The following is an 11593-nucleotide window of genomic DNA, read 5'->3' as shown; positions in this document are numbered from 1 at the left end:
ACCTCTTTCCACTGCCTCTCAAAACACTGAATTCCACAGAACCCAAAGTGCCGCCCCAGCCCAGATGCCTGGACTTATGCCCTGCTGGAGTCTTCAAGGCCAGTCCAATGAGTACCTCCGCAGTGAGGTCCCCAGGGATCAGGCCCTCCCTTGAGCCTCTGGAGCCCCTGTACCACATGCCCTCCAGGACCCTGGCCTCAGCCAGCTCAACTCTTTCTTGTCTTCAGAGCCTCTGAACTGTCTCTCAACTAGACCGTAAGCTCCCTGCGGCAAGGAACAAATCCAACACCCCTTTGCAATCCTGGCATCAGCTAGAACAGTGCCCCGTACAAGGAGTCACTCAAGAGGTGCTCACAATTGATGGTGACCCTCTAAATCAGTTCTCTCCATTCTTTCAATTCATTTTCTTGAAGGCCTACTATGCGCCAAGCCACCTTTACCTATGCAAATTCATCTCATCCTCCCAGAAGCCCCGGAAGGATTAATATGGTCCCCATTTTTGCAGGTGAAGAAAGTGAGACTCAGAGAGAACTTGCTTGCCTAGAGTCATACAGCCAGGACATGGCAGAGGTAGAACTAAAAAGTTAAGTGTGTTTCAGTCCAGAGCCCAGACTAGCTGTGTTCCTTTGAACACACCATGTATTTTCATGCCTGCATCCCGTTGTCCAAGCTATACCCTCTCCCTGGATGCCCTTTCCACCTCAGCAACTCCTATTCCTTCTTCAAGGCTTACCTTGGAGCAACACAGAAGAGACACTGGAGCCCCCAAATGGAGGCGGGCACCTGGCCTACAGCATGTGCCGAGAGAGATCTGGTGGGTGAATGAATGAATGAATGAGTGATGGGTCCAGTAGACCTGGGCTCTGCCATTTAACCACCTGTGTGGCCTTGGGCAAGCCTTATCATCTCAACTGCCACGTCTGTAAAATGGGCATGATAATAATGGTTTCCACCCTCCAGGACTGCTGCTGGGATTAAACGAGATTATATGTTAAACCTTTAGCACAGTGTCTGGCACAGGGTGAGTGAGCGTTACATTTTAGCTACTGTTACCTTTACAATCCAAAGTCACTTCGAAAAGCCAGCTGGGTACTCCTAGGCAAATAAATCTTCTCACCCTGGAACAGACCTCAGCTCTCACACTGTGTTATAATTACTTCCTCACCTTCCCTCCCCTTTAAGCAGGGGGCTCCTTGAGGGGTAGAAGCCCAGTGTTATTCCATCCTGCCATGCCCCATGGAGACTGGCATACAGTAGGTGCTCAGTAAATGTACCTAGTACCACGCAGGTTCTAGGACTCCATCTTTCTCAAAGGAACACACTCCCCAGTTGCAACCACACAGTGGGACTTGAAGTTCAGCTTTTCAGGCAAGGTTTTTGGAGGGAACTTGCCTGAGCAGAAGTGTTACTGAGCTCCCCTTCCCCAGTGAGATGGTCAGGGAAGGGGAACTTAAATGTGGGCTCCCTCATTTGGACAGGGGCAGTGTGGGAGGAAGGCCTCCCATAATTGTAGGGCTTCCCCCATCCCCAGAGTTGGGTCAGAGGCTGTGCCGCTTCCTTTGGGATTTGCTCAAGCTTCCTGGGATCCTTTGAAGTGGGTTCCCTGAAAATCCTGCCTGTGGGGCCTGGATAAGGGACAGAGCCTCTGGGTGGGGTGGGGCCTCAGTTGGGAGGAGGGGCGGGAGTGAGGTGTGTCCCTGATCAGTGTCGCTTGGGTGCCCATCTTCTGCCTGCTTTGCACCTGGATTCAGAGCCCCCTTCCTCCTGTGCTTGGCTCCCGGACGACACCCTCCATTCCTCTTGGCCTTCTCTTCCCCATCTGGCCACATCCTCTTCCCCTTCCAAACTGAGCTTAGACCCCCCTACCCCCCACCCCAGAAGCCTTCTCTGATCCCCGGACCACTGGCCTTTCTCCCTTCTCTGAGTGCCAGTCCTTAACCAGGTGTTTAAAAAAATCAAAGTAGGGACTTGGGTTAAGACTCCACGCTCCCAATGCAGGGGGCCCGGGGGCCCGGGTTCGATCCCTGGTCAGGGAACTACATCCTACGTGCCGCAACTAAGAGCCCACACATGGCAACGAAGATCCCGCGTGCTGCAAACTAAGACCCGGTGCAGCCAAATAAATAAACAAATAAATATTAAGAAAAATAAACTATTAAAAAATCTAAGTAAAAGCAGAGCCCATTTGTTGAGCCCCGATTATGCGCCAGGCCCTGACCTGAGAGCTTTGTAGCACCACCTCCTATATACACACAAGCACCCCGAGAAGCAGGGATTCTACCCCCATTCTACAGAGAACGCTGAGTTTCAGAGAAGTCAGAGTCACTTGCTCAAGGTCAGGAGCCTGAGGGGGCAAAGCCCTTGCTGGGACCACCCCGCCTCCCCTGACCGAGTCATTGCATGGCCACTGAAAGGGAGTCTTAGGAGATCAAGTCCAATCTCTGTATTTTACAAAGGAGGAAACTGAGGCCACAGAGGGGAAAGAACTTGCTGGAAGTCACAGAGACTGCGTGAAGACTACAGACCTGGCCTTCTGAGTCCTAGCTCGGGTGTCATCGCTTCTCTCTTTTTCTGGCGGGGGGGGGGGGGGGGGGGGGGGCGGGGCGCAAGAGGCACGTGGGATCTTAGTTCCCCAACCTGGGATGGAGCCTGTGTCCCCTGCAGTGGAAGCGCGGAGTCCTAACCACTGGACCACCGGGGAAGTCCCACTAATCACTTCCCTGACCTTCAAAGGCTATCGGCTGCAGGGAAGGTGCCTCAGCAAGACCTTTGGCATCAGTGAATCTGGATACAGGAATAGGGCAGCCCTGCCTCGGGGCGTTTGCACCTACTTCTCCCTCTGCCTGGATCGCTCCCTCCCCCCACTCAGTTTTCAGGGCCGGCTCCCTCACCTCCTTTAGCTGACCGCTCTATTTAAAATAAAACAGCAACACGGGCCCCACCCCTGGACTCCCTACTTCCCCTCCTTGCTGTTTTTCTCCATCTCACTTACCACCCGCTACCATGCTCTACATATTATTGTTTATTTGACTATTGTCTGTCCCCCTCTCCCACCCACCTCCATTAGTGTGTCAGCTCCCGGAGGGCCGGGCTGCTGCCTGCCTTCTTCATGGTGTACCTGGCCCCGGCAGCCCGGCCTGGAGCTTTGTGGAATGAAGGAGCCCACAGTGTGGCAGCTTCACAGCACAGTGTGATCTGGGCTAGCTATTTCTGTTCTCTTTCCCTCACTTTCCTCGTGGGTACCTTGGGGGGGAAACAGTGGCTCCCCCACTTAGAGAAGATGGCCCAGGCTACCACCTGGTGCTCAGCCACACCCAGAGGCCCAGGACGCATTCCAGAGACAGGACGAATGGGGGGTTCCTGCTACTGCAGAAGGTGGGGTGTGTGGCCAGGGGCCCCAGTGGATTTACCTGAGTTCCAGGATGCTCTGCTGTGGCCCTGGGGTGCTCAGACCTGCCAGGTGCTGTTCCTACATTATCTTATTTCACCCTCACAACAGCTCCTGTGAGCGGCATGTTCCCCATTTCACAGACAAGGAAATTGAGGCTTAGACTTAGACAGATGAAGTGACCTGCTCAAGTCACAAAGGCAGGATCCGAATCCAAGCCCGTCGGGCTCCGTGGCCCCCAGTGCTAACCAAGGGTCCGGAGGTCACTCCTGTCCCTGCTCCCTGCTCTGTGTTCTGAGGTTCCCCCTGCCAACCAGAGTCCCCTGTGCAGATGTGGCGAGGCAGATCTGGCCGTGGCTGGCAAGGGGCTGAGGGTACACTTCTGGCTTTCCACAGCCACCATCTCCCGTGAGGAGCATCACCTCTCGAGCTTCTGTTTTCTCCTTGGTCAACTGGAGATAAAAATAATACAATACCCACCTTGTGGGGGAGCCGTGAAAGTATAAACAACTCTCGGCACAATGCCTGGCACATGGCAAGTCCTCCGCAAATGTCAGCAGTGATCATTTTTATTGCTGACACTGTATTTGGGGGCCCAGGTGCACAGTACCTGCCAGGCACCACCCGCCTGCCTGAGTCCTGTCTGTTTGGCCTCAGGCCTGGTGGAGGCTCAGAGGAGGAAGGGAGGAAGGGTAGGAAGCTGCTCTGTTTGCTTTCTGAAAACCTCCAAGTCTGACCCCAAGTCCCTTTCCGCCCTGACACCACTGACAAGCACACAAGGCTTCATTCACCGGGAACCCTGCCCTAGGTCCCCTTCCCACCATGCCCTGGATAAACCCAGCAGGACCCTACTAGCCCCTGAGGGAAGGGCAGGGACCTCACACTCCAGGCCTCTATTCTCATGCCCATCACCAGGCCTGTGTGCTCACAAGTCTACACACACACTGAGAAGTACTGTGAACACAGCCATGGCCCCAATACTGCATATGTCTGAACACACACACACACACACACACACACACACACACACATGTCCAGGCACGCATGTCTAGGGGACTCGGTAGGGACAACCTTGGGACAAGACAGGAGCTCCTAACCCACCCCACCCTTGCCCCTGCTTCCTGTCCTGTCTTCCTCCATCTGTCTAGCCGTCTCCATCAACCAGTCCCAGCAGGGCCTTGGTCACTCCTCAGCTATCTTCCCCATCCATCTACCCATCCATCCACGAGTCCATCTGTCTGTCCACCTGTCTGTAGCCAGCCCAGCAGTGAGCATCCATCCTCACCCAGTCCTAGGCATCATCTCTGGAACAGCCTCCCCAGCAAGACCCTGTCCCCTCGCTCAGCAGGGTCTCTCATCACTCGTCCACCCCCCACCCACCCCTCCCCCACTCCTCATCTGTCTCCCTCATCTGTCAGTCTGTCTGTCCCTCTATCCATCCTTCCTTCCTTCCTTCATTCCCCAATGGGCCCAGCCCCTCACAGCCCTCTCTGTGTCCCATCCATCACTTCCCAGACAGCCCTTCCCAGCCAGGTAGTCACCTCCTGGCAGCTCCTGTGTGTCTATCTTTCCACCAGCCCATCCATCCATCCATCTGTCTGCCATCCCATCCATCATGCCCCAGCCAGTTGTCCAAACTTGCCACCACTCACATATTCCCTGGTTGGACCCCCTGAGGTGCTCCCAGCAAGCCCTAGGTAGGATGTGTGTGTGTGTGTACGGACACACACATGCTCACATCAGTAGATAGCTCTGTGACCTCTGACACGCATTGTGTCGAATCCTGCGCTGAGCATGAGGGGACCAGAGACTTGGACACAGCCCTGCCTTGAGAAGCGTGTGTGTGTGTGTGTGTGTGTGTGTGTGTGTGTGTGTGTGTGGAGTGTGTGTGGAAACTGGGAACCTTGGTGGGGACCTGGGGGGGGGCTATTTTACTGTGTATTCTTCCTGTTGCAGTTGACAATTTCACCATATGCATCTGTGACCTATTCAAAAATAAGTACATAATATGAAAAAACATCCAACCTCTATTCTTATCTCTTGATTCCTTAAGAGGTACCTGACCAGTGCCCCCAAGATTGGGGGCCCAGGCACCCGCCATCCCTGGCGTCCCAGACTGGAGCCACCCATCCATCTCCATCCGAGGGCACTCCCCTTCCTCTCCAGCTTCCGAGAGACAGAGACGCGCTGAGACAGAGGTGGAAGCTGCGGGAGAGCCCGGAAAAGCCCGGAAGGAGCCCGGGCCACGTGGAGAGGAGAGAGCCGGAGAGGAGGCCGGAGAGAGGGGAAGGCTGAGCGAGACAATAGCCGGGGGCCGAGGGGGGCGGGGGTTGGACTCCGGTTCCCTGAGGGGCCGGCGCCCACCTGCCCGGGAGCGAGGCAGTGAATTAAGGGGCCCGGGGCAGGGAGCTGGGGTGGGGCGGGGGGCGGTGCGGCCCAGCATCCCCCACCCCCGCGCCCGTCTCGCACCCCGCCCGCCCGGGCTGCCAGCCCCGCAGGTGCAGCCTTTGAGGGTTGCCGCGTGCGCTTTACTGCCGGCCCGAGCCCATTTCCCGCTGCGAGGAACCGCCTCTGCGCCTCGTAAAGGGGTCGGGGGCCCGGGAGGGGCGGCCCCCGTCGCCATGGAAACAAGGGCGGCCCTGGGGACGGCGACAGGGGACGGCGCATCCGGGCCCACGCGCTCCGGTGCGGTGCGAGCTTTGCTTGTTCTTGCCTTCGCGTCCCAGGCGCTCCTCGTCCCCAAGCCTCATCACCCCAGCCTTTAAAAGTAGCCTAGGGCCTCACTGGTGCTTCACAACGATAATAATTAGTAATAAATCACAGCGAGATTCGCTGAGTTTTTATCTCTGTGCCAGGCACTAGGTTAGTGCTGCATATCCGTTTCCTTTTGTCCTCACACCAGCCCTGTGCCTGAGGCAAAGGAGAAAACTAAGGCTGGCAGAGGTCTGCTCCAGGTCTCACCGCTGGAAAACGACCTCCTGGTTCTGGCCTCAGTTTCCCCATCTGTAAAAAGGGAAGGTGGGATGGGGTTCACCAGCTGACCAGCCAAGGGCAGGAACTAGATCACAGGCTTGTCTGGGGGGGGTGGGTCTGGAGGGCTGCCTGGAAAATCTTGACTTCGAAGGTCTTTAGCGGGCACGCAGGCTCCGGTTTGTCCCGGTGCCTATGAGACACACCCACTCTCCACACGTGCCCCACGTGAGTCGTGCCCCACGTGAGTCCCGCCCCACGTGAGTCCCGGCCCTGTGACCCTGAGTGGGTCTCTCCAGGCCAAGCCCCTGGAGATTTGAGAGAGGTTCGAAGGAACCCCCCAGCTTCGACATTCCGAAGAGACTTAGGTCATCATGAGGGTGACTTGGTATACTGCCTCCCCCCCTCTGACTGGGTGTTGGGGGGAGGGAGGGTAGAGGGGGGTTCCTGCCTCTCCCATTAGACCAAGTGCTCCTAAGGTCCAGTACTCCTCTGCCACTTCCCCAGGTCTGTGGTCACGAGAAATGTGCAGACCCCAGTGGCTGAGTTGGTTGACTATGTCTGTCCATGACCAAGCACATCCCAGGTGTCTGCCCCAGCCCCTCCCCGTGCCCTGAGATCTGGGCTCCACAGGACTGGGTTCCTGGTGAGGAAAGTGCAGGCTCCACCATGGAAACAGACAGCCTCATCCGAGACCCCCAGACCCTTCCCCAGCACAGGCTTGGAAGGGGAGAAAGGGGCCCAGGGGCCGCCTCCCAGGTAGTAATCACCCCAGAATTATCATCCCTTCTGCTTCGTGCCCAGCACGTAACCAACAGTGAGCCGGTTATTTTCACGCCCATTTTAGGAGTGGGTAAACTGAGTTCAAAGAGGGACAATCACTTGACTAAGATCACCCCCTGAAAAGTGGCACCCCTACTCTCCCCTCACACCCTGCTGCCTCTGCGTTTGTCTCCCAGCACACCTCGTCTGACTTGGAGCTGGCCGTTGCCACGTCCCCCGTCCCCCGCAGTATTGGGTGAGCACCTTGAGGGAAGGAAGGGAACAAGGTTTGGTTTGGTTTTGGTTTGTTTTAAATCTGAGGCCCCAGTGCCCGGCTCAAAGCCTGGAGCGCAACAGGCTTGCGGATCACACCTGATCATATCTGTTCTCTTCCACATGCCACGTAGGTGCTGCTGCCCCAAGTCAACCCAACCAGGGTTTATTGAGCATCTGCTGTATCCTGGGCACTTTACACACGTCACACTTGGTATAGATCACCTCATGGCATGCACCTCCCGCCCCGTGGTCTCTCAATGACTATTTGCACTTCCCCACTTTACAGACGAGGAAGCCAAGGTTCGGGGCAGTTGACATTTGAAGCCAGATCTATGTGTCTCTCACACACAACCTCCCCCTGGCCAAATGGGCATTAACCCAGGAGAGAGAGCAGGGGGCACTGAGCCTGGGCACCCTGCCTGGGGCATGGCTGACTTAGGGGTCCACCCCAGAGACAGAATGCTGCTGGTGGGGGGTGAGGGTTCCCTCTGCGGTCCTGGAGACCCTGCCGCAGTCCCCCAACTGCATGTACTTGTGCGTGCACTTGTGTGAAGGTTCACAAGCAAGGGTGTGTGGGCACATTGCATGTGAGTTGGGGGGGTTCTGAGCAGGGCCGTGTGGGCTCATGTGGGTGCCCACGTGAGTGTGTAAGGACGCGTATGTGCCCACGTCTGCGTGTCCCAGAGTAAGGGAACGGGTGGGGGAGGGAGGTGCCCGGCATGTGAGCTGTTACGATCCGCATTTCACAGCTGAAGAAACTGAGGCTCGGGGAGGTGAAAGGACTTGCTTAAAATCATACAACTAGCATGTCTGGCTGCGTGTGCGCACAGATGTGCGTGTCTGTGCCCGGGTGTGTGTGTGTGTGCCCGCGTGCGGTGGGCAGGGTGGGGTGGGATGAGGCGGGAGGGCTGCCTGCAGCTCCATCCCTGTAACAGAGCCTCCCTGTCTCGCCGGGGCCTAGAGGAGCAGCGGTAATAACTGTTTTGCACAGCGGATCCACCTCATGTCACAGCCCGAACCTGTGCCCCGGGGCCAGTCTGGCAGAGACCCCCCCCCCCACCGCTTCCCCAGCCTGGGCCTGACCTCAGGCTGATCCCTGGTGCGGGTGGGGGTGTCTCTGGGCCCTGCCCTGTCTTCCTCGCCTCCAAATTGGCCTGACCAGGCCCAGCAGGTGAAGGGGTTGGACTCCAAGCAGGCCTGCTCGTTCGCAGCCGTGCCCGCCTGCCTCCCTCTGCCCTCAGACTGTGAATCCCCCAGGGGAAGGGCACAATAGGTCCTCCAGCAGTTGGCGGGATGCTTTTCCAGGAACGGGCTGTGTGCCCTCTTCCGAGACGAGGAGCTCCCTGAGGGCAGGGGCTGTGTCTCTTTCATTGGAGGAGAGATATTCCCAGGGCAGGGGCCAAGCCTTCCCCCATCAGACAGGGACCCCCCAGCCCAGCCCATCAGCTCAAGGCGCACATGTCAGAGGAGGCCCCACAGACACGGCCTCTTTCAGCCCTGGGCCCCCAAATCATTGCCATCTGTTCGAGTCCCCTCCCCCCAAGCCTGAGAGGGGAGGCAGGGCAGGGGGCAGCAGGTCCTCAGACCCAGGTTGAGGCCTCGGGCAGTGGGGCATAAACTGGCAGGCAGGCTGGGAATCAGACCCACTGCCCCTCTCCCACCCCACCACGTCTCCTGCCCCCACCCCGGCTCCCACGGACTTTGACCACCCTTCCTTCTCTTATCAAACACCATCAAAACCAGCCATCGAAACTCCTGGCCTCCTGACCCCGCCCCCCACGTGCCCCACCATCTGTCCCATCCTGTCTCCCATTGCCCACAACCCGCCGGTTCCGTTCCAAGGGAGACCCGGCGGGGAGCAGAGCTGGCACCGTGAGGCCAACGTCCAAGACACTTCTACGTCCCGGCCCTTCTTGGCCCAGGCTCCTCCCACCACCACTCTTGTTTCTCCTGGGTGCGCCCCCCTCTGCACTCTGGGTGCCAGTGGGGGGTGGAGGGGGTGAGGGTGGTGCCCAGGGACATTGCCCATAAAGATAAAGGGAATCTGAAGGCAGGCACCGCCAGGAGATCAAAGGCTGGCCTGGAGGGTGAGGCCAGCCAGCGGAAGTGACTTGTCCCTAATCAAGAGCAGATAGCACTGAGGAGGACGTGGCGGGCCCCCGCTTTCCCTTCCCCATCAGGGCTTGGAGAGACCCTCGCTGATCCCAGCAGAGACGGGAAACTGAGGCCCCAGAGCGGGAGGGGCTGGTCCAGGCGCACGAGGCCAGGCCTGGGGGAACAGGGGGTCCCTCCCGACCACCCTGCACGGTGAGCAAGGCTCTGAGCCACAGGCCTGGCCCTGCCCTTTGCTCACTAAGGACCTGGCTGCCCCTCAGTTTCCCCATATGAAAAATGGAGGATCAGGATAGTGAGTCACTTTTATTAGAGGAGATAAGAGGCCTGGCAAAGCAGCCAGCATGGCGCCCGGCATATGGAAGGCGATACTGAAAGCCTAGATGCCCCCACTCGGGTCTGAAGTCCTCGCCCTGGGCCCTGAGCTCCACTGACTCAACTCCTTTGCAGGGAGCCGCTTAGCTCCCCACGCAGGACTCAGCCGACTTCCGCCACTAAGGCATCTCCCCCCACCCCCCTCCCCCTGCAAGGGAAGCAGAGCTTCCTCCTCCCCTCCTGCCACCACCTTCCTGGTGATGGGGGTTTGCTGGGAGTGACAGGGCTGCGCGGCCTGCTGACTCAGCGCCTGGAGCTGGGACTTGCTTAACAACCAGCACAGGCCTCGGGCAAACAGAGCCGCGGGCCGCCACGCCCGCACCACAGGAATGCAGCGGCATTCCTGGGGGTGCCTGCAACTGGGGGCAGGTCAGCACCTTGCTCTGCCACCTTGGCACTGGGAGGGAGGAGGGGGCCTCAGACAGAGGCACAGGGCCTTACAACTGTCCAGGCCCTGGGACCAGCCTGCTGGGATCCCAACCCACAGCTTGGCATCTGAGACCGGGGGCCAAAGTGAGGTCGTGAGGCTCTGACATCTTTATGAGCTGTGTGACCTTGGACAAGGCCTCTCTGAGCCTCAGTTTTCTCATCTGTCAAGTGGGGGGAAAATGATTCTGGTGCAACTGCTGTGAGGATTGGATGAAAGAACGCAGGTCCAGGCCTTAGCACAAGCCTGCCTCACCGAAGGATTCAGTGAAGGGGGCCCCACATCGCCATGACAGAATGAGGAGGTCTTCTGGCTCTGGGGCCCTAGAAGGAGAATGAGGCCCAGAGAGGGATTTTTACCTCCCTGACGTCACACGGCAGGGCAGAACCTCAGGGTCCAACTGCTCCCCTCATCCTCTACACCCACCCAGAGCCCTCACTGTTGAGACCCGCACTCCCTTCTCTCCCAGGTGAGTCTGAGTCCCAGGTCAGTGAGGACCCCCAGGCCCCACTCCTCACACTGGCTGGGGGCAGACCTGGTACAGGAGGCTCTGGGTGGGGAAGCCCTGGGCTTTCATCTCCCCTCGTCCTGGCACTCCGGCCTCGTGGGGTCCCCTGTCCCTCCTCGGCTCTTCTACCAGACTGGGCACAGTCCGGACGGCACTGCAGCCCTCGTTCCCCAGCGCCCCCCTCAGGTGCTCAGGAGGGGAAGCTTCCCCTAGGAGAGCCCCTCTCTCCTCCCTTCTGCCAGCTGGTGTGTCCTCTCCCTGCCTGCCTTTGCCCTTTTCTCTGTCTCTGGAAGAGGCCACAGGACAGGGGTGTCTTAAGCACAGAGGAAACTTGTTTCATGAAAAAAGCCCTGCGTGGGAGCTGGGTCACCTGGATTTGAAGCCTGGCTCTGCCTCCGACTTGCTGTGTGAACTTGGGCAAGTCCCTTCCCTCTCTGGCCTTCCAATTCCCATCGTTACCTACACTGCCGCTGGCCCTGAGGACTACGTGAGATCAGGGGGTGCCCAGCACATAGTACGGAGTCCCATGTGAGTGTCCCCAGCTCCTCCCCAGCACCCGCAGCCTCTCACTGCCTCCTTTAATCCCCCCAGATCTGCCTGCCTTTGATACTCCTGTCGGTGGCTGAGCCAGGGTTCTGAATAGGAAGCTGAGGGCTCCCAGGCTGTGGGGAAGCAGGCAGGAGCAGAGCCTGCCAGGCCTGCGCACGGGAGGGGCTGCGGGCCCCTCGCCATTCACCACTAAGCCTGGGTCCGGATGCCTTTGTGCCAAGAACAA

This window comes from Leucopleurus acutus (genome assembly GCF_964270905.1).
Source record: "Leucopleurus acutus genome assembly, chromosome: 2".
NCBI classification, from domain to species: domain Eukaryota; kingdom Metazoa; phylum Chordata; class Mammalia; order Artiodactyla; family Delphinidae; genus Leucopleurus; species Leucopleurus acutus.
The sequence above is the reverse complement of the archived record's forward strand: the minus strand, read 5'-3'. Positions refer to the sequence as shown.